The sequence below is a fragment of the Thalia democratica genome, chromosome 1 (genome assembly GCF_965202585.1).
Source record: "Thalia democratica chromosome 1, ktThaDemo2.hap1.1, whole genome shotgun sequence".
Taxonomy (NCBI): domain Eukaryota; kingdom Metazoa; phylum Chordata; class Thaliacea; order Salpida; family Salpidae; genus Thalia; species Thalia democratica.
The window spans coordinates 15,366,387-15,387,040 of record NC_139165.1 but is presented as its reverse complement, the minus strand read 5'-3'; the positions used below and the strand labels follow the sequence as shown (position 1 = coordinate 15,387,040).

Here is a 20,654-nt window from a genome sequence, read left to right as displayed (position 1 = left end):
GTAAAAATAGGAAACATGAAGAAGTAGCAACTTTTAGTTGTAATCTTTTCTTTGTTGTATTCTCATATAAATACTGAAATTTTCTGCAAAAACACAACCACTTTATAAATAATGATAAAAAATATAAATTGCATTTTTTAATGATAGTTTGTTCATGGTTGTGTTTCCGTATAAATACTGAAACTGTCTGTAAACATATAAACTTAAAAATTATAAATTAAAAGTATCCTTTACAATCGGTAAAAAAATAATAAGTAAAGTTTGTACTTTCTACTACTGTTTACTGTACACTGTACAGATTTTATAAATTTTTATTTTGTTTTCAACAAGAAGTATTCAGAAATGTATTGTTATGGTATGAACTAGATAATTAGTATTATGAAATAAACAAGGTATCTAACATCATCTATACAAAACACACGACTGCTTAAAAAAGAAACATTTAATTTAAAAAATTTTTTATAACACTTTCTTAAATTAAACTTATAAAAGTTTAATAAAGTAAAAGTCTACTTTAAAAATTAAAGCTCTTTATTGTTAATTTAAATAATATATGTTTCGGTTTAAGAAAATTTAAAATATAAATTTTTGAATTAGTTCCAGCTTTAAAAGTTTTGTACAAACAGAGACGTAAAAATGTATATGAGTACATATTTTATGTTATGTATTCACATTAAGTGCAAAAATTAGATTACTCATATATGTTTTCTTGAAGAGCTCTGCTATTGTGACGTAATAATGTTACAAGAAATAAAATCACTGAAAACTAGTCATAATTGCTGCCGCCATAGCTCAGTGGCAGAGCGCTGGTCTTGTAAACCAGCGGTCGAGAGTTCAATCCTCTCTGGCGGCACTTTTTTAATTTGAAAACGTTGTAATGAAATGCAGGAAAATATTTTAATAGAAGTTTTTGTTACTATAAACACTTGTTTGTATTTAATGGATGGTTTAATTTTAATGGTATCAACTGCTTTAGGGTATGCTGTTTATTTTTTAACTCATGAAAGTTTATAATCAATTGAAAATGGGCTTACTTGTAATAAAAATAAAATGTAGCAGTGGCGAGTACAGCAGCTAGATTTAAGAGGAACGTGAAAAGACAACTTTCAGGTTCAAAGTCTCCTGTGTCACTAACGTATGGCCATAATGGTGGCTTCACTATGTCCCCTTCATAGTAACTTATTCCATACCTATAAGCGTGTATACATGGTTGAAGTTTCAAAAGATTTACTACTTTTTGTTGGCTAGTATACTTCAAGGTCAGTCTGATTTGCATATTTGATGAGTCAGCGAAAAATGTTTTTTAGGGTTAGTTGTAAATTTCACCATTGAAACTTTGTTTTTTGATTAGTATTCAATATGTTTTGGGTAAAGTTAGTTGGGGGTAAAGGTATAAATTTCAAAAAATATATAAAAAGTGGTTTTAAAATTGCTGATTCAGCAAACGTGCAAATCATGACTTTTAAGTATACTTTCCCTTTTGTTCCGATTTAAACAGCATCAGTCCTCAGCTAAAAATTTATAAAGCTTTGTCATATTTACTTACGTTGATGTTAGTTTCATAAAAATTATTTAAGAAAGCTTTCAAAAACTAAAAAAAAATTGACAATTTTCTTTTACTTGCATACTTGGCTTTGCTTAAAGCTATTTGAACTTTAAAATAAAAATATACTAATATTACTATAGTTCATACAAAGTTTAGAAACAGAATTTTAAAATATAAATACTTCGTTGAAACTGTATAGTTCTCAAAGTTCACGAAGTTTATCAAAGTTTAATTTTTTATATTAAAATTAAGTAAATAACAATAAATTTATGTACAGATACTACTGAACTACTTTAAATTTTTATGTTGAAAAAGTATTAATTTATATTGCTGTTAAATAAAATGCTCCAAGTTTTCTAATTTTTAACTTATAATCACATTCAAATGCTGAACAACAGTTAAAACTTAATTTTGAATGCTATAAAATAACTGTAAGCTACTTTCTTGCACTTTTTATAAGCTATAAAACCTTATAACGTTAATTGAGATGGATAGAAACAACAAACTAACATAGCAAAAAAACCGACTCCAGTCAAAATTACAAAAGAAATAGGTGCTAAAACGTAAACATTCATTGTTTTGTAGAAAAAATATCTGAAAAATAACTAGTATTAAACATATATTTCAAAAATATAAAACGAAAATATACTCTAACTACGTAAATTTTATATCATTAAAAACATTTCATGGTATAAATAGTTTTGTATTTTACAAAAAGTAACAAATACAAACAAAGTTAATAAACTTTAAAACAAACTATTTGTAAATGAATATTAAAACTATAGTTAAAAAAGACTTTTTTTTGGCAGAGGTAGCTTAATTATCTTTATGCAAATTAAATAAAAAGCTCTTTTTTTACGACATAAATCTTTCAACGCCAATAAACTTTTGAACTTTACAAATTTCAGAAAACTTTATTCAGTTTGTAGTTTTTCATTTTTTATTTAATGTGTATTGTTTTATACACCTGTAACTTTTAAAACACTTAAATAAAAACAAATAAGAAGTAAATCATAAACACAAATAAACAAAAACTTAAAACTGTTATACTCTCTAGTTAATAACGCAATATTATGTGCTAATTATTTTAGTTAATAGTCTTTTGATAATTAATTTAATTTTGCTTAAAAAAAAGACTGTTAAGATACACATAAGTTGCACACTCAATAAATAAGCTAGCTATAAATAAAACTTTATTAAGTGTTAAGGTAATAGTTTGTAATGATAAAAGTTTTAAACAAATTTAAAAGTATATCAAATTGAATTTATCATTTGTAAAACGTCATTATGAACTTAGTTTACAGAAATTACTTAAGATTAACAAATTTGAAAATTAAAAGTAACTAATTAAGTAAAACAGCAGCCTTTTTTTATTTTATGTGTTGAACTTAATCTACATACAAAATATATAATTTTGACAAACTAATTTAAACATAAATATAGTTTGTTAAAAGTATTTCAGTTCTAATTGACTTGTATAAAATTTTCTAAACTTAGAAGTTTAAAACGAAACAAATAACTTATAAACAAAACTAAATTCAATTTGTCCAGTTTTAAATGTATTTGATACCAAGAATTCTATCTATTAAGCAAATTGTTTCCAATTGTTATTAAAAACAAACATATTGCATATTTAATTGGCTGATTTCTTCTTGTATATTTGAAAAATACTTGTATATTACATCAAATAAATGTTTAATAGTTAGTTGCTTGGAAAGTAATTAGTTCAACTTTTAAAACATTTTAAGATGTTCTTTATTATTACTTTAGTGGTTGGCTTAAACCCTTTCTATAAATTCTTATTAATTTTTAGAAACAAAAGCATTTAATGATCTATAAGTATAAAAACAATTTTTTTTTAGTCATTCTTAAATAATTAAATTTAGAAAATCTTATTTAAACATATTCTTTCTAATAAAAAACATGTAAACACAAGTTAAAACACTTTTATGTCATAAAGTGCTGTTGATTTTACAATACTTCAAAAATATACTTGAATTAACACTTTTTTCTTCAAAGGTCACATACACTGATCATAAAAACTTTTATCTTTTTGTTGTGTGAACTATAAACAATACAAGTTTTTTGATTTTAAAGTAATAAACATTGAGCTATTGCCAGTGTAAAGTACAAAGGAAGTCTTTTTTTTTTACTTCTGTGACTTTTCAAAAAAAATTAACTACTTTTTTTAAACTTCTTTCAAAAAGTGATATGCAAATTGTCAACAAAACTTGAATAACTTGAAAAAAATAAGCATAAATATATGACACTTAAAGTTTACTTTTAAAATAATACTTTAAAGCAAAAATATTGGTTTTTAAACTTTAAAATACATGAAATAACATTTACAAACAACACAAATAAAATTTTATAAGCAACAATATAGACTAATATGTAATTAAACATAACTTTCTTGCTAAAAGCTATGTGTAATGTTAAACGTAATAAAATATTCATTAAACAAGTTTTATTATACAAAACTGTTAACTTAATTAGCTGTGGATGTTTAAACTAATATATATATATATATATATATATATACATACATTTATATACAATTCCATTTCATCATGCTAAGCTTGAAAGTAAATAACTATTAATTAATTAAAATGAAAGTGTGCTTACTAAATAAGAACACACATTTTATAAATAAAACTCCATGAAATTAATACAACCAAAAGGCTTTTTCGATAGAAGTAGTTCATAAATCTAAAATAAAGTCAATTTTTTTACCTTTAAATGCTTTTGTTTAAAATAACTTATCGTATTGTAAATCATTTATATAATCTATAGTTATTCTTATATTAAAGCGAATGTTTTTAAAGTTTCAGATATTAAACGCTTTTTAATGCCTATTAAGGGTTTTTTTTTGCTTTTTCATTTTGTATGTTTTCAACAGGTTAATAATAGTAATCAGTAAGTAAGTTCACAGCTTTTTTAAAATGTTTAAAATTATAATAAAAACGTTGTAAACGGATTTTCTATTTAATGATCATTAATTTATAAAAGTGGAGTATTTGAAATTTATTTTAGTTTTCATGCTAAGATTTGTACAACTTAATTTACTTGTTTGAAAATAATAACTGTATGCATACTTTACAATAGTTTTATATACTAGTAGTTAACTAGAATATAATTATTTGTCTTAACTAAAAAATATTGCTCAATTTACTGTAAGTAAATAGCTTATTTAGCTAATGATAAAAGTGCAAATGAACTATTCTATTTATCTCCAGCTTTCAGAAACCCGGTGATGAATAGAATAACTATTTGCAACTTTATTATTAATATATTAGTAGTTAACACATTTTTTAAGCTCAAGACACAATAAATAATCTATGACAAAATAAAAAAGCACTCATAAATTTTCGAACATTCCTAGCAAAAAATCACTTGAACAAGTTTTCAATTATGACGCAGCAAAATACTAAAGTGTATAAACGCTAAAAATGCTTTTCACTCGCAGCCGCCATAGCTCAGTGGCAGAGCGCTGGTCTTGTAAACCAGCGGTCGAGAGTTCAATCCTCTCTGGCGGCACTTTTTTAAAAATTTCAATTGAAAAGGAAGCTTATTTTCTTTATATCAAGTATGTACTTTTATTCCCTTTTTGCATTGGAAAAACCTTTTACAACTAAGCACGATTAAACAACAGGATAAAAACTTTACTCATTTGTTTTAATAATCGTTTTATTACAAATGAGTGTGACAATACTTTATTTAAGTATTGTATAGTTAGTATACTACAATACTATGCTTTTCTACCAAACTTGATAAAAATGATATTCTGTAAAGGCTTGTTGAAACAATACTACACCTTAACTTATAACTCATTTTTTCAAAGTTAAACGTGTTATACATTTTACTTTTGAAAGCATATTTAGATAGTTTATAATACATAATAAATAACAAATTAAGATTAGTAGTAATGTTTTAACAAATTAATTTAAATACTTACTTACCTAAATTAAAGAGCTGTAATTTAGTTATAAAATTTTCAAACTTGCACATCATTCTTTGGTTTTTGATAGTTACTGCGTTTTAAGAAAGCGTTGTTAAATTAAAACATTTACATTTGTCGTTTACATTAAAAAAAAACAGCAAAAATAAAAACGGTTTACTTTTAATAAAAGAACAAGATCAAAAAGTTATTTTTTCAAGTAGCTCAACGATTAAGTTTCAATCTGATTCGCAAAATAAAGTGTTTTGTTTTATTGTTTTGTATTTACATAAATTTATTAAAGCTCTTTAATAAATTTTTAAAATTTATTGTGAAAATAATTTTGTACTTACTACCATTAAAACGTACATAGGATAATTTTGAGTACTATCATTTTAGTTTCAATATTAAAATTTCAAATTTTAAGACATGAAGAAAAATTACAGAGCTTTTTCGACTTTATAATATTTACTTTTTTTCAAATTTTAATGATTTTAACTTACAATTATAAACAAAATCATAACTATTTTGATACTGGTCCAAAATACAATAAAAATGATTGTGCATATCTTTTTAATTGTTTCCAAGGTATATTGGTGGATAACTACTGTAAATAAAAATGTATTATCCTATTCTTTAAATCTTCAAAGTTTTCAAAATCTTTTTGGAACTCTTAATATTTAATGAGTTTATAAAACTCAATAAAAAACGATCTATCAAAGTAAATTTAAGATTACCAATATTCAAAATATTAAAACTACTTAATTTTCTTCAATACTTCATTCTTTTTTCAGTTAAAAAAAAAACTAAAGCTTCATGCAATGCAACAAAAAACTTTGCAACTAAAATACTATGAAACCTTTTTTCAGTATACCTACATACATAAAAGACAGTTTTATTTTATTTTTAAACGTTTAAGGAAATCACTCTTCACAAAAAGTAACTTTGTTATAGTGATGTAATAATGTTTCAGGAAATAAAACTTCTTCAGAGCAACTTTATTTTCAAGTTAAAAAAGTTGCCACACTGTTAGTTAAAATGAAATAAAAAGTTTATGATTAAACCCAGAATAATTTAAGTTTAGATACAATTCTAAACGAACTAGCACTGAACAACTCAAAGTTGAAATATAATTTAAAAGTTATTAATAATACTAATAAGTTATTATTAATTATATAGTTATTAATGTTTCAGGAAATGAAACTTCTACAGAGCAACTTTATTTTCAAGTTACAAAAGTTGCCACATTGTTAGTATAAAATGAAAATAAAAAGTTTATGATTAAACCCAGAATAATTTAAGTTTAGATACAATTCTAAACGAACTAGCACTGAACAACTCAAAGTTGAAATATAATTAAAAAGTTATTAATAATACTAATAACTTATTATTAATTATATAGTTATTAATGTTATTAGTTGTTGTTAAGTTATATATTGTATAGTTATTATATATTCTGCTGTTTTTAATATATATTAAAAAAAATACTATCATTTAATTTAACTTTTGTTAAGTTTTAAAACCATTTAAGCTCAATACAAGCTTAAAATGTATAAAAAAGTTTAAAAAAGCTACTTTTCAGCGTTTTTAAAACGTCGGTTTAGTTTTAAGAAATTCGTAGAATTGTCTTCAACATTAAAGAAACTTTAATAATAAACGCTTCATAAGAATAGAAGTATAGCAAAGTCCTAAAATTTAGTTTAGCTCAAATAACAATAAAAAAAAAACATTATTTAGTAAATAAGTGGTAGTGTTGTTTATTGAGTGATAAAAAACAATTATATAAAGTTATTGAATAAAAACAATACAAAAAAGTAAAAAAAAGTTAGTTTAAACTGAACTAATTTCAAATTATTTTTTTATTAAATAACTTATTAAAGTTACTGATTTCAAGAGGATTTAGAACTAACTTCAAAACTTACTGTTAAAATAACTTAAGTTTATTAAACTTCCATGCTAAAATTTAACTACCAACTGTAGAAATTTTTTAAAACCAAAAGTACTTAAAAATGAAATAAGTTAGATATATCGTTAGGTTTTCAAAATATTTACATATGTCAACTACTTTTGAGGTCAAAGTAAAGAACAAGTTTTCTTCTAAAAATAAATTTAGTTGTGTTTTGAAATACATTAGAGTTTAAAGAGATTTTGTCTGAAAATTTTTTGTAAGTTTTAAAGTTTGAATGGCTGTTGAACAGTTTTGTGACTTTAAGTAATTGGTAAAACATAGACAAATTAAAAAACATTGCATAGAATACTTAAAAACTAACAAAAAACATAAAAAGAGTTGTTGAAAACAGTAACTGGGTATCTAAACTCTATCAAACTTTAACAATTTCAAATCGAGTTATCGGAAATTAAAATTACCTACTTACAGTTAAAAAATATAAAAACTAATAACATATTTTTTATATTAATTTTTATTCAAAGTTATTAAAACGCGCTTTCACTTTTTCTCCGAAACCTGTTTTCTTCATCACTTTTTTCAGAACCTTCTTTATCGTTCGTCAAACTGATGTTCACATCAACTTGTTTGATTTGAGAAATTTCAACCGCTAGGGTTCCGGTGAGAAATATTGCGAAATAAATAAGAAGCCACTCGCTTATGGAGCTGAAATTGTAGTTTTCTGAGTTTTTATCCTGTGTTAAATGAGTGATAATTAAAACATTATTGCACGCTTATTATTGCAAACATAAACTGTTTAATAAATATTTTTATAAACTATAACTACTGATTATTGAAATAACCTTTATACTACTATTGCTTTACAGTTTTCAAAAAGTCAATGTCAAAAAGTCTGCACAAAAGTTTAAATTTTGAAGTCAAGTTTTTTACATTTTCAAAACTGTATGACTGCAATATTCCCAATGTATGACTTAGACATGCCTAAACTGTATATCTATATTTTAAAATTAAGTAACATACACTAAAGTTAGCTTGTTAAAGTAAAAGTAACAAAAGTAACTTACTTGTATTATAAGACTGACTCCAACTGAAAAAAAAATATTAATTAAAACTGTTTAGTTTGTAAAATAAGTGTTACTTTAATATACTTGTTGATAAAACACATAAATCAAAATACTAAATAGACTAATTAGTTGACATTTGTAATATAACACCTAGAAAATTAAAAAAAAAATTAAAGTTTTAAAAAACATCACAACTAAAATTAAGAAAATTGTGTGCTATCTATTTAAGTTCAAATATTTATTAATATGGGATTTTGTTAAGTAAATAAGGAAACTTTATATATATTTGTTAATGTTTTTGAAAAGTAAATATTAACAAAATAGCATACGGAGTATGCGGATAATTATATATTATTTAGTTTAATAAATTTTACTACGACCTTTTTTATAAAGTTTGCTTAATATGTAACGTATTTGTTTATATGTTTACTGTCTATAAAACATATGTTCCAAAAGCAACATATGTTTTATTCATAAACTTAAATGCTAATTTTCCAAAAAATTATGTGAAATCTTGTATTAAACTTTAGAGTAATATTATAAATTAAATAGACTTAAATTTTTTTGCTTTAAAAATTTATCATTTCAAAATAACATACGTAATATAAGGAATATCGTATCACATACTACAAGCACAAATCTGACTATGAGCAATATTTTTTCACTTTTATTCATCTTATTTCTTTTGTAGGTTAAAACAAACACAAGCCAGTAGTAAATGACCATTCCTATGAAAGCTACTCCTGCTCCTAATAGATGAACTACTTGGATTGTTGAGTACTGTTTTTAATTAAACATAAAAAAGATATTTTAATTAGCAACACTTTATTAGAAAAGTACTATTCAACAATGTTTAAGGTTATGAAGTACTTTTTTTTTGTAATCGTAAGACAAAATGATTATTGACGATTTAAAAAACATTTTTCTTTGTAAAATTATTATATCTTGTCCAAGTATGGAACATTAAAGTATCGTAGTTGTTTTTTATGCACTTTTAAAATTATTTCAATTTTATTGTTGCTGATACAAAAGTTTTTATAGAGATAAAGTTTTAGACAAACTTGAAAAGCTGCAACTGCAGTCTGACCCAGACAAGATATCAAACCAATTATTAATGCAATTTTGTTCATCTTTTTACTTGTTTCGTGTTTTTCTGTGTGTCTAAGAAAAATATTAAGTTAATAATTAGGTTGTTTTATATTTTTAATTTATAAAGTTTTGTTCATCTTTTTATCAGTTTCCTGTTTTTCTGTATGTCTGATAAAAACATAAAGTGATTGGGTTACTGTAAAAACTTGGTACTCAAAAGATTTAAAACAGGGGCAAACTTTTTAGTAGTAGACATAAAAAAGTTAATTAAAAAAAAAAACAAATAAAAAATGAAACGTTTAATTTTTATATTAAACAATGTTTTATTAGCACTACATTTTAATCTATAACTTGAACGTTTTCAAAAACTCATGTAATGAAACTTACTACACAAAAAAAAAGTTTTTAACATTATCATAGCAAAACTTTAAGAAACTTTTAGAGTTTTTTACTTATTTATTAAAGAGGTACATTGAAATTTAAAAGTATTTTTTAACTCACTTGTAGAAGAGGTACATTGTAGCTGCCACAAATACAGCAGCTAGATTTAAAAGGAACGTAAAAATACAACTTTCTGGTTCAAAGTCTCCTGTGTCACTAACATATGGCCATAATGGTGGCTTTACAATGTCCCCATGGGCGTAACTCCAACCATAACTGTTTGAAAATGATAGTTTTTAGACATTTAAGTATAAGGCTTATAGTTTACACTTTTTAAGTCTTGAAAAGTATCTTTATGGACATAACTTCATCTATAGCTGCTAAATAACAAAACGATTTATAACGTTGCTATTTTTAACAAACCTTAATTTTTTCAATGATATTCTAACATTAGTTTTTAGTTACCCTAATTCTAAGGGAGCTAGTTAAATTTTTTTAATTAACTTTACAAACTTTTAAAATTAATGGTTTAGGTTTTAGTTTTCTAAAAAACAAGTGTTTGTTTCATTTATTCATTTATGTTTACATTACCAAAGATAACAAACTTAGATAATAAAACCTACGTAAAAACACTACTAGCAGTGTACTTTTTAGTAATGCAAAATACTAACCTTGAAGCTGCAACTAACAAAATTTCAAGTTTGTAAATGTAAAATTTTAGCAAACAACTTGAACGTGATACTTTCACGCGCGACAAGGTATTTAAACTTTAACAAATATTATACACATTTAAATTATAATATGAGTTAATTTTACATTGAAAAAAGTAACTGTTACTGTTACATAAAGATACTTTAAATAGCATCTCAAACTGAAACAAGTATCTAAGTAAGGTTTTACCTTTTGTTGTTTACATACAAAAAAGTAAGCGTAAAAGGTAACAACAAAACATTTACAGATGATTTTGTTAAAAAGTTTAAAAAACAGCCAAGTAAATAAATAGTAAATTGTAAACAGTAAATTAAAATTCAATACAGTTTTAGCACACTACTTATACTTGATATATGCACGCACAATTTATTTTAAATTCAAGCAATGAATTTGTTTTTTAAAATATTAAGTGTAATATTAATTAACAACTTTTAAGTTCAAAAAACAAATCTGTTACTTCTACAGATGTATGTTTAAAATAGCAATTAAAACTTAAAATAAATGATGAACCAAGCTTTTTCTTTTTGTTCACAAACAAAAGAGTAAACTCAAAAGTTACGCAAAAATATTAACGTTTTAAATACGTTTTAAATAAAAAATGCTGTATAAAGTTTTTAAAAACAAATAAGTTAATATAGTGCAGAATACAAATAAAAGTTTAATTTAAACTTAGTTGCACTACAGTTGTAAACAAAACTAACTCACCAGGCTACAAATCTTAAGAAAAAAAAAACCTATTTATTCGATATAGTTCACAAAACTTAAACATAAACAAAAACTAACGTTGCGAAAAATCCAACTCCTGTAAGAAAAACAAAAATAATCGGAGCAAAAACAAAATAGCTCATAGCATAGAGACTTTGAAACACACAAAAATAAAAAGACTGAAATATTCAAGCTGGAATGAAATGTTTACTACATCAGCTTCATCTGTGTCACTCCGCAAATAAAAACGCTGTGTTTAAATATAAAATTCTCCTTTTCGAATGTTTGTTTTGTTTTGTTTACTATTTGAAACAATTAGCCCGAAATCTCGGCTTTAAAAGCTATTTTTATCGTTCTATTGCAACATTGACCCTAAAGGTTTGTTTGTTAGGAAACATTTATCAGCTGTATTTATATCAAACACGTTTTTGAATGTACTAAACGGATTTAGCTTTTGTTTGTAATGAACTTAGCTTTTACTCTTTGTGGAAATTAATTAAGATATTAACAAGAAGATTAAACAAAAAAGTTTTGCATACTAAGTCCTTAGTTTTTATTGTTGAACTGTTACTTTGATTTTGTTTTTGTTTTACAAAAAATAATGTGAATGACCTAAACTTAAACTTGACGGTTAAAATTTTTTCACTCGTCTTTCTTGACTTGACTTTCTTAGAAATTTTAAAACGCGTTAATACATATAGCACGGCTTTAAAAGTAATTTCCTCATAAGTTTTCAAACACTTTGTATAAAGGTAGAACAGCTACAAGAAGTATGATAGAGTTATAGTAAGAGGTGAAAGTTTAAAGCTTTAATAAAACACATACTGGTAGACCTATCGTTACAGCATTATTAATAAAATTGCTTATTTATTTAAAAACTTGTTGTCGAATAGAAAAAAAAGATACAAGTTGTTAATAGACTTTAAAAAGCCTTAATAAACACGAAAATAAAAAGAGTTTGTATTAATATCACTCCATTTATAGTCTACAGTTGTTTAAGAAGTCATTTTATAAAATATTAATTTTCAGTTTTAAATTAAAAAATACTGCCGTTGATATTTAAAGTTATTTTGCTGGAAAATTTGAACAAAAATTCAAACTCAGCAGTTGAGAATAAAAAGTACAAACTCATTCAACTTTCTACTCTTGGTGAAGTAGCAAGCTGTTTTATGTTTATAATTGCAGTTACAGCCGCTCTATCGTCGGGTTCCATAGTGTAGCGGTTATCACGTCTGCTTTACACGCAGAAGGTCGCGGGTTCGAGCCCCGCTGGAACCTTTTTGATAACTAAGGTTTTATTCGAATTAATATCGTTTTAAGTAGAGCTTGTAAAGTTTTATGCAGTCTTTAGTCCTATATATTTTTTTCAATAATATAAACTTAAATGTATTTAAAATATGTTGTGCAAGTAGTTTTTTGTTTGTTATTAAGTTTAAAAAATATGTTTTGTTTATAAAATGCTATTGCTTTCTTGCGACTTTCTTGAGTAAGGTTTTTATTTTATATCTATTAAATGATATACCTTTAACAATATATATAGATAATTAAACAATAATTTTGATAATTTACCTTGGAATTTTCATTCAACAATTTGAACAGCAGAATTTTTAAATTTTCTGCTTAAAAGTTTTTTCGCCCGGGCTCGAACCGGAGACTTTTCGCCTGCTGTGCGAACGTGATGACCGCTACACTACAGAACATTATTAAATTAATAAGCTTTTAAGCCTGTATAAACCTATAATCTATGAGCGTGTAAAAAATTTAAATTAATCAGTTCAAACGAGTATTTGTTTTGTGATCGGCTTTTCTATATAATAACAATAATTTACCAGCTTTTTATCAATTAAAAAACCCTCTATTAAATTTGAGCTCAGTAACATCCGAAAACATTATTTTTATGTTTAAATTGAATAATTTTTAACTTGAACACTTTTAAAACTGTTTAAATAAAGTAACAATTAAGTTTTTGAAACATTATATTTATTGTAAAAGCTAAATCACTTGCTAAACTATTAATCATTAAATTTAATCTTAATCTAATTAAATCTCATTCATGTAAGTTTGTAATTTTTACATTAGAGCTATTAAACTGGTAAATTGCTACAGTTCTTACTGTATTGAAAGCTTTCAATATAAAATTAATTATTTGTAATTATTTTTTAAAAACAATACCTACTACCAATTTAACAAAATATATGAATAGATAATAAAAACAATAATTTTTGAAAAGCTACTATACATGTTCTAGAACATAACGTCCAATTAAACGAAAGTTACTGTATAAGTAGATAGAAATGGAAAAAGACTTTTTATAAAAGATTGTAAGACAAAACTAGTTAGAGGCTCTTATACATTGATTATAAATAAAGTTTCAAATTTTTTTAAAACGTAACCACTTAAAATTAGTTCATGTTGTTAGTCTTTTATCAAACCATATTCTTATTTTTTTAGATTAATAGGTACATATAGACAAAAACAATTTTTTTGTTTAATATTAAATAGAGTCGACTAGAATTAAATTAGTTATACATAAACCTCATTTAAATTTTCATTAAAACTTATTTTTTTATTCTTATTTTTCTAAAACTAGTTATACGCGTACCTCATTTAATTTTTTTTTTACTTAATTATCTTTTATTTTTCTAATTTATCAGCGTAAAATGTTTGGACGTTAAATAAACCTATATATCAGGTTCGATCGCATACAAAACAAAGTAATAGTTATAATGTAAGTAATATGTAACTCTGTTTAACACTCTACTTCAGTACATTTTTTAACAAACGAAGGTTCAAGACAACAAGTTTTAGTAACGCAAAACGTTAAGTAATTAAGCGTATTAAAAGTTAACATTGGAACTAAAAAATTTGATTACAAAAAACTAAACAATTGAATCATTTGCTCGAAAACTTACACAGTACAGAACTATTGAATATGATGTGGTAGATATACCAAATATATAACAAAATATTGAAGATAACTCATGATTATTAATTTCATTCTTTTTAACAACTTTAGAAAAAAATGCAGGCTTTATCTTCTGTTTAAAATTTTAGAATTAATTTGTTTGTGAGGTTTTTTATGAAAATTTACAAGTAATATCAAATTTTCAATATCTTTAATGCTATAATAACTTAATGAAATTATTAAAAAGCCATTACAATTTAACTAAATAGTATTCTAAAGAATTAGAGAAAACAAACAAAAATTAAGATGTCTTAGCATGTAAAATTTGTTGTAATTATGGTATGAATTTATTGAAAAACATCAAAACATATAAAAAATAACCTCATGATCTACTGTGTTCACAAATTTTAGGTTTTTTTTATTTTCCTGTTAATGTCATATAATCCAGTGAACAATCTAATTATGACTACCGCTAGTAAAACAATCACTGCAGTACTTGAGCTTGATTGTAACTCTTTTGGAAAACTTTATAAAGTTTGCATAACAAGAGTTAAAGTATTTAGTCCCGTTTCTTAAAAGTAAAAATATACCTGACTAAATAATAAAGAAAAACTTATTACTTACAAAAACAAACCCTTATATTCTGTACCGATTGAAGAGTTTTCATCAATAAAAATAATTCTTTATCTGTTCGATTTGTTTTATTTTTAAAGTTACTCAAGATATCATCTAACTTCAAACAAATTTCATCATTTTTACTTCAACATAACTTAAATATAAATAGAATTAAACTAAAAAACAATCAGCTTGTAATTATTTATGTTTACATTACTTTTGTATTTCGAATTATATAAGATACTTTAAGACTCTGAATTTGAGAAATACTAGAAAAATCATGCTTGTTTATAGGGAAGCTAAAGTTTTGCAAAATCAGATATTCGCGTATTTTAAACACTTATTTGCAATAAACACGTTTTTGTAAAAAAATCGAGCTTACAATTCTTATTCCATTTGGACAAAAACTATCTGAATCAATTTGTATTTCTTTATAGATATGACAATTTTTGTCTATATCAAACAAAACCTCAAAAAAAAATTATAACCTAAATGTCCAAACTCTTTTCATGTTTATTCGATATAAAATAAACAAGTTTCTAAAGAATTAAATGAGCTAAGAATTCTTGTTTAATTTACACAAAATATCTAAAACAACTTTTCTTGCTTTATAGATATGACATGTTTTGTTTTAAAATTTTACTAAAATTTGATAAAGTTAAAAGCGCCATAAAAACACTTTTTATAAAATGCAATTTGTACTTCTGTTGTTAGATTATTGAAACTAATGTTTAAGAAATTCATATTAAGTATAGATATAGTGTTATTTTTTGTAAATTATTTTTAAATACGTTCGTGTAAAAAATCTAAAACTTTTAAAAAACTCGTATAACATGCAATGTTGTTAAAAAGTACAAAAATAAAAAGTATTTAAAGTAAACATTTTGTCAATTAATAAAAATGTACATTATAACTTGTTAGTGCTTTTAATCAACCTTACACATGTGTATAAATACCAAATATAGATATATCTAGCTTGGATGTTTACATGTCTTTAAATTTTTAGCTATTTTAAACTGAATATAACAAAAATATTTAGTCAAACTTTTATGAAGCTAAAGCTTATTCTAAAGCTTAAGCTAATAAAAAGTTTTTAAATTAAAAATATGTTTGTCAACTAATCAAAATATGTTTTATAAACTTACTAGCGTTTTTAATTAACCTCAAATATGTACATAATTGTTGGAGATATATAGAAATAACTTTGATATTTGCATATCTTTTCAATTTTATTTATTTTAAATTGAATATGATAAAAGAAATTAAGCTAAACTTTTACTAAGCTTTAAGCTTATTAATAGCTTTAATATATAATAGTAGCTCACATAGTGTTAAAATTACAATACTTTTGTTCTAATTTCAAATTTTTTTTTTGTTTGCAACACCTATTTGTAATAAAAACTTATAAACAATTGCATATATCTCAGCTGTAATAAAAGTAGAAATATGAAATTCTTGTTACTTCTTGTTTCATTTTTCTTTATCATGGTCAATGTTAGTGCCAAGTCAGATAATGTTAGTTATATAATTTATAACATTTAATGGATAAGATAAATATAACTAATAAGTATTATTTGGTTTGAAATTGTTAATCTTTAATTCATTTTTCTTATCTCCATTAAACGTTTTTTCAAAAACTTTCAAAAATAATCTTGTTTGCTCTTTATTTTTTATAGTTAATTTAATATACTTACAGGAATTGAAAGTTGAAGGAGTCATCAATCTAAGTTTGTTTTTTGTTGTTTTTCTATAAAATGTAACTTGCAACTTACAACAAAGTTAATATTTGACAATAGTAATACTTACATAAAAAATATCATTTTAAATTTTTCTCCAGCTGAATCTGCTCAAAAAAGCGTAAAATCAAAATTCACAAATTTGTTTGCCATCAATAGAAGTTAGTTTCAACTAGATGATTATTTTGTTCTTGAAGTTTTAATGTTGTAAGTTTTAAATATCATGAAAAATATTTATAAGTATTTTAACTATAAGTGTTAGAGTTAAAAAAACGAAGCGGAACTTGTATAAAACTAGTTTGAACAATCAAGCTATCTAAACATTTGTGAGTTAGCATATTAACATTCTAGAAAATATATTTTTTTAATTAGACTTCATATATAGTTGTAAAAACATCCGCTATAACTTTTTGACTATAATTATACATTTTTGCAGATGAGTTATGTGGAAGTAATGATGAAGTTTGTTTGAAGTTGGATGATATTTTGAGTAAATGTAACAATACATCAAGTTCAACTGATGAAAAGTCTAATTGTTTTGTCTTGATGGCTACTACTGATGTGATAAATGAAGGTTTATCTAATTTGTATAATAACAAAGTGCTGAAGACTAACATAACATTTTCGATCCTTTTAAATTAAGTATTGAGAACTTGTTTATTTACAAAATAATATTATAGCTGTACTACACTATTAATTCTTAATCAAATTAAAAATAATATTTTAACAGGATCTAATACAGTTTTGATTATTGTGGCAATTGTGTTACTAGTGGCCATTGGAATTGGAATGTCTACAGGATTTGTTTACACTTTGAAGAAAATTAACAAAATTCATAAATGTATTGACAAAAAACAGCATGAGGTTATTTATTTTTATTTCTCAATTTTTTAGTTAAAAACTGTAAATAATATCCTCCAATAACAATATCTTTGTTTATAGATAAATTGTTTTTTAGCAGTTTGAAAATATATAAACAAAAACGTTGTGATTACTTATACAAATTATTTAAAACTTATCTTAATTTAATTAACAGGAGAAGAAATCCGGTATTGTACATCCAATTGATTTGGAATAATATTCAAAAAGTTTTTCAAAATTTTTTGTTAAAACAAACATAATATATGTTTAGCATTATTTCCAAATTCTTTCGTCTTAAAGTACATATTTTGTTGCAATCATTACTATTTGTTTTTATATTTCCATTCCGTTGGTTTATTGAATTTATTTTAGTTAAATTATTAAGTTTCGTTGTGCTTCCAAATCTTTGTTCAATAAAGTAAAAAAATGAATCCTGTTGTTTTTAAATAGTAAATTAAACATAAAGAAAATCTATTTGATTTATAAGTATTAAATAGTCAAAAACTACAACGGATTTGTAAAAAAAAAAACTAAAATACATAGTTTTCATGCAGTTAAACAAAAAATTAATGACCAAATTGTTTGAAACCAATAATTGCATTGAATGTAGTGTGTATATGAACAATAAATAAAGATGTTTTCAAACAAGATTTATATTTAAGATATAAATCGTAAAACAGCAAATCATTATCCAAAAACCTTAATTTAGTAATTTTCACGTTTGAAGAGCTTTAATTCTCAAAACATTCAAATTAATAAAATATTCATTTAAATTTTAAACTAGCTTTAATAAAGTATTCAAAATTAATTTTAATTTAATTAACAGAAGAAGGTATATGGAATTCTTCATCCATTTAATTTGAAAAACAATTAACAATCAAAAATTTATTCATTATTTTTTGTTGGATAGTATACAGAATATGTTCAACATTTTTTCAATGTGTTTCTTGAAGTAATAACTTTGTTACAATCAGTTATTTTTGTTTTCATGCTTACATTTTCCTAACTCCTTGCATTTTCTTATGTTAGATTATCAAGTTTCATTATATTTCCAATTATTTGTTTAATAAATGTATTTATTTAGTAAACTAAACATTAACGATAATAAATCAATTTATAAGTAACCGAACTTAAGCTCAAAGTTTAGTTATAGTCCTAACGAATACTGTGTATTTTATAAGTAAAACTAAAATATAAATACTTCAAATTTGTAAAAAATACTTATATTGACAAAATTATCTTTTAGCTGCACTGCCTTCAGTAAAAATAGCGCAAATAAAAATTGTAAATAGCGGAATAAGTTGATTTTATTCCAAATTTTTATTTTAAGAATAAATCATAATAGGACAAATTCATTTTTTCTATTAACATAGTAAACTGGTATTTTCAAAATTTTATGTACCTAAAGTACAAAAACATTGAAGTGATTTAAAATTATACTTATATGATACTCTACATTTCATTTAGATATTGAAAATTTAAACAATTTTGTTAAATAGTATCCTTAGTTAATGCTCACAATCCTTAAGCACAAATAATGTTTTTAGGTCTTTTAACCTATTATACTTGTCTTAAAACTATCATACACTAAAGGTTAGTGATTTTATGTATTTACTTTAATTAGTAGCTGAGTTTAAAACAATATTTATGAAATAAAAACTTCCAATAAAGACTTTAGCTAAAGCTGAAATAATCACATTGTAGTAGAAAGCATGTTACACAGTTGTATCCTTATAAAAAAGTTAGTTTAAAAGTGAAAAAAGTATATAGTACATGAACGGTATACTATCCAAATCCTCCCATTCAAAATCCACCCGCGTTCAAAATAAACTCGATCTTTAAACATTTTATTTATTTATTAATTTATTCTATATTTTTTTTGCATTTTTTTTGTTTATTTTGCATATATTTTCACTATCAGTGTACCCCTAACCCTTACCCGCAATCGGTAAGCGGTTCTCGAATTGGACTTGATGGATTTTGATCGGATGGATTTTGTACGCGGGGGAATTTTGAACGTGTCCCATATCAATGCCACTAATAACATTAGTTAATTATCACTCAAGTTTCGGTTTAAATTTTTTCAAAGTGTTTTTAATAAGCTTGTAAAAATTAAACAAAAATTAGAAACTTGTTAAAAAATACGAACGTATAATAGCATTTTAAAAAGATAGCTATTTATTTTTCAAAGTCTTTGCACACTTATAAAGTTGAGGTTTATAAGCTCTAAAAAGTTAAAATTTTTGCAAGCTTTCATAGTGAAGCGGTTATAACGTTCGCTAAAACTCAGAATGTCAGAGCCATTAAATTTAAATTCATTTAAATTCTAATGAGAACATATTTTTTGTTTGTTCCGGTGTGATTTTATTATTGTAAGTGATATATTTACTAATTTTTTTAAACAAAAGAAAAACATAGCGTTTTAAAGTTGATAACATAAGTTAGTATTGTGCAATAAAGTAACAAACTATGGCTTGTTAGTAGATTTAAAATTATGTTCAAAGTAAATAAATTTTAAAGAAAATTAACAGCTTTCACAGAACCAATTACCCTATTCAAATAAAAATTTAGTTTTTGGTATCAACTAGGTATCAATCTTAAATACTAATTGATGTATTACAAATGTGTAGAAGATAATCTTAAAGTTTCTTTTTACAAAAGGTTCCAGCGGGGCTCGAACCTGCGACCTTTTGCGTGTAAAGCAGACGTGATAACCGCTACACTATGGAACCCGACGGTCAGAAAACTAAAATTGCGTTTATAAACGTAAAACTGCTAGCTACTTCACCAACAGTAGAAAGTTAAATGATTTTGAACTTTTTAGACAACTGCTGAGCTTGCTTTTTATATTTAGCTATTTCTGCAATACAACTTGAAATATACAGAACATTTTGCTTCTAATAAATCAACCTTGTTGTAGAAAAAAGAAACAATTAAATTTTACAACGGATAATATTGCATTACAAACAAATTTTCAACTTACTAAAAAGTAAATATTTATTTAATTCAAAATGAAGTTATTATAAACAACAGTACTAAATAGTTAAAATATATCTTTGTTTTTTGGTAAAAGCTGCTTTAAAGACTTTTCCATTGCGTTTGCTCATAAATTAGTTTTAACTCTTTTTAACCGATTTTTAGATGTTTACACACTTTAGCTCCTAGATTATTACCCAAGATATTTTCAACAGCAATTAG

General features: G+C 24.0%; 4 non-coding genes across 4 annotated transcripts; 3 read left to right on the top strand and 1 right to left on the bottom strand.

Annotated features, from left to right (window-relative positions):
- The first annotated feature begins 781 nt into the window (after nt 1-781).
- On the top strand, nt 782-853 carry Trnat-ugu (transfer RNA threonine (anticodon UGU)). Its single transcript has one exon. It is a non-coding gene; the product is annotated as a tRNA-Thr (tRNA).
- A 4,158-nt stretch (nt 854-5,011) lies between these two features.
- On the top strand, nt 5,012-5,083 carry Trnat-ugu (transfer RNA threonine (anticodon UGU)). Its single transcript has one exon. It is a non-coding gene; the product is annotated as a tRNA-Thr (tRNA).
- A 7,461-nt stretch (nt 5,084-12,544) lies between these two features.
- On the top strand, nt 12,545-12,617 carry Trnav-uac (transfer RNA valine (anticodon UAC)). The gene has a single exon. It is a non-coding gene; the product is annotated as a tRNA-Val (tRNA).
- Nucleotides 12,618-20,115: 7,498 nt separating this feature from the next.
- Trnav-uac (transfer RNA valine (anticodon UAC)) lies at nt 20,116-20,188 on the bottom strand. The gene has a single exon. It is a non-coding gene; the product is annotated as a tRNA-Val (tRNA).
- Between the last annotated feature and the right edge of the window lie 466 nt (nt 20,189-20,654).